General features: G+C 37.7%; 1 long non-coding RNA gene across 1 annotated transcript; it reads left to right on the forward strand.

Moving 5' to 3' along the window:
* Positions 1–507: 507 nt before the first annotated feature.
* Positions 508–987, forward strand: LOC110227976. The gene is made up of 3 exons (XR_002331580.1): positions 508–544; positions 641–740; positions 829–987. It is a non-coding gene; the product is annotated as an uncharacterized LOC110227976 (long non-coding RNA).
* The last annotated feature ends 2,586 nt before the right edge of the window (positions 988–3,573 follow it).

Consider the following 3,573-nt stretch of genomic DNA (forward strand, 5'->3'; position numbering starts at 1 on the left):
ATATTGTCATGATTTTGTGCAACTTGGAAAAAATATTCCCACCTTCTTTCTTTGATGTTATGGAGCACCTACCTATACACCTACCATACGAAGCAGAGCTTGGCGGTCCAGTTCAATATAGATGGATGTATCCTTTCGAAAGGTTTTTTAAACGTTTGAAAGGCAAGGCGAAGAACAAAAGATATCCAGCGGGTTCAATCGTTCAATCGTACATGAATGATGAGATATCATACTTCTCGGAACACTATTTTGCATCGCACATTTCTACAGCTATTAGAAGAAGGTATTTCATACTATATTATAATGAGAATACCATTATTTTAATAAAAGCAAATATTTTTATGAATTAATATATATACTTTGGCAGGACAAGTCGGTATGATGAAGGTGAAGTTCCTGTATATCATGTCCCGGTACCAGACATATTCACACAAGTCGGTCGTCCAAGTGGCAAAAGTAGTGAGTTCTGGTTAACTGAGCAAGATTATACATGCGCACATGCATATCTTTTGCGTAATTGTGACTATTTTCGACCGTTTGAAAGGTATACGTACATTTTTAGTAAGTAATAATATTAGTTTTAAGAGCGTTCTCTCTATTAATCGACTAATGAGAATATTTTTTACATGTCGAAACACAGTATGTTGGACGCGCAAATTCGGGATGAATATCCAGAACTCTCTGATGATGAGGTCACCTCTAAAAGAGACGAAGATTTTCATTTATGGATTCGCCAATACGTACGTCGTATATACTAACGATCTCACTTTAAATCGACTCATGGATTGGAATATATATCTTTACTAATCTATATAATTTTCATTTTAGGTGGAAGCAACGAGAAGTCATCAAAATTTTCCTCCATGGGTTCATGAACTAGTGGAAGGTCCTGAAAACAAAGTCAAGTCATGGCCCATGTATTTTACTAGAGGATATATGTTTCACACGCGGAATCATGGGCGCACAAGAAAGACAATGAATTATGGGGTATGTGTTTTAGGACAAAATTATTCTGAAGCATCTCACGAAGAAGATTTTTATGGGACCGTGGAAAAGATAATCGAGCTCGAGTATCCAGGACTGGTTAACTTAAAGATCACACTTTTCTACTGTCAATGGTTTGACCCAAAGGTTGGCAAAGGAATTCGTATTTCAGATGGAGGCGTTATAGACGTGCTACAATCAAAGAGATACCAAAATTACGAACCATTTATTTTAAGTAATTTTTCATCCTATTTTCAAGTATTTGCTAGAGACGATCTTATTTTATTTCAAATTTTTGGCTTTGTACAGGGTCTCAAGTTGATCAAGTGTGTTATCTTTCATACCCGACCACAAAACGACCTCGAAAAACGTGGCTTTCAATTTGCAAAGTTAATCCAAGGAATGTTGTTCAAGGGAAGTTTACTGAAAATGATATGGTTATACTGCAACAATCTGTTGATGAGGCACCTCCGAGCATGATTGAAGAAGTTATAGTTGAGAGCTTAGTTGACAGAAATCATCAAGATGAACCTATCGATTTTGATATTGAAGATGCTGAAGGAGAAGACGAATTTCATTGTAATTCATCAACATCCGAAGATGAAGATGAAGAAGAAGGTGAAGATGAAGAATAATTATAAATATAAGTCATTTGTAAAATAATTGACTAAGTTTTAATGTGTGTTTTGTAATATATTTTAATTAAATGGCTTGATGATGTGTGTTTTGAAAAATAGAATTAAACAGCCAATTTGTTATGTTTATTTACTAGTTTTGGTAAACATTTAACGATTAATTAAACAGCCAATTTGGTAACATACTTGCCATACTTGAAAGCAGGTTCTCGGTTCGAGTCAAGTAGAGTGTTTTTTTCCATCATTTTACTAACAGTCACAAAACAGTCGCACTTTTGCCACCATTCTGCGACTAAACAAGATAATCGATCACATCTACCAAACGGTCACAAAAAAGTCATACATTTGCCACCCTTTTGCATCTAACACCTGAGACTTAGCGACTAAAAATGAGAATATATCACCATTTTTCAAAACAGTCGCAAGACGGTCACACTTCTGCCACTATTTTGCGTCTAACACCTGAAACCTAGCAACTACTTTGCTACATATTACCAACTCTCGATATTGAACAATCCAAATTTCTAATTTGGAGTTTGTTTATATGTTCCATTATACGTTACTAGTGTGATATGATCGAATTTAGTTATAAATACTTAACCAACCTCTTGAATTTCAATGATTAGAAACCAAACATGCAAAAATACCTAATCCATATGAAGTGTTACATGTTCTTTTAAGAGAATGATAGGGAATTTATAACATATTATGAAATAAGTTGTGGAAGCAATTTTTTACCTACCTAAGACTTATATATGTACTTTATGCTACTAAAATGAGTGTTTATCTGTGATTACAATCAATAGAATGAAACAAAATCCATAGATATCTAAATTTTATGTTGTGACGTGTTCTCGTCTGTCACAATTTAGTCACAAATTGCGACTACTTTGTAACTTTAACGCGACTCGTACATATGTTGCGACTATTTTAGGACAATCTTTGTGACTATTTGCCGACTTATTTTGCCACTATCTTGCAACGTTTCCAATTTTTAGTAAAATTTTATCAAAATTTCACTAAGTCTTTGGGCGCTTAAGATTCCCACCAAAAATTTTAAGGACCTACTCTTTTGCGACTAAAGTGGGACTCTTATCGTTAATTAGTAAACAAACACGACCTCGACATTTCATTTTCTCATCCTAGATCTAGGGTTTTTGCCGAAAAAGCTCTCGCCTCTCTCCTCTTGTCAATCTCTTCGAATCGATTCTTCTCTCCTCTTCTCAATCTACTCCAATCGATTCTTCAACACTTTTCTAGGGTTTTTATTTCACCTCTCTGCTTCTCTTTCAATTCTTCCTTTCTTCAAATTCTCTCTTTCGACTCTAACACTTCGATTCTCTAATGGCTCCTGGTAAGGGCAAGGCTTCCAGAGGTCGCGGAGGCAAATCGACCAGCCGTGGTCCCAGAGTCTTCCATGGTCAAAATCCACTTCTACCTGCGAGTCCAGTCCGAGCCTCCTCTCACTCGTCGAACCCTAATTCGGCGACACAGTCAGTTACCCAATCTCAGAGTCGTCGTCCTTCACAGTATCCGCCATCTTCCCAAAACCAGACTCCTTCTCTCCAAACAATGCCTGCCGGCTCTCAACAAACACCGCCTGCTGGCTCTCAACAACCACCTCCAGCTCGTCGGAAACAAAAACATCAAAAGCCTTCTTCTTCTCGTCAACAACAGCCTCCTCCTCAACAACAACCTCCTCAACAACAGCCTCCTCAACAACAGCCTCCTCCGCCTCAACGACAGCCTCCTCCTCAACAACAGCCTCCTCGTCAGGATCCACCGGAGCAACAGAACTTACCAATGGAGCTAAACGATAACAGTGAAGACGAGTATGAGGAAGATGTAGATGAAGATAACCCTCAGGAACAGAATGAAGATCCAAATGTCGACTACCAAGAGCTGTTGGATCGTTTGCTAGCCCTTCCAGGCCGAGAACATCTTCCACTTCTGT

This window comes from Arabidopsis lyrata, assembly GCF_000004255.2.
Source record: "Arabidopsis lyrata subsp. lyrata unplaced genomic scaffold ARALYscaffold_8, whole genome shotgun sequence".
In the NCBI taxonomy this organism is placed as follows: Eukaryota; Viridiplantae; Streptophyta; class Magnoliopsida; order Brassicales; family Brassicaceae; genus Arabidopsis; species Arabidopsis lyrata.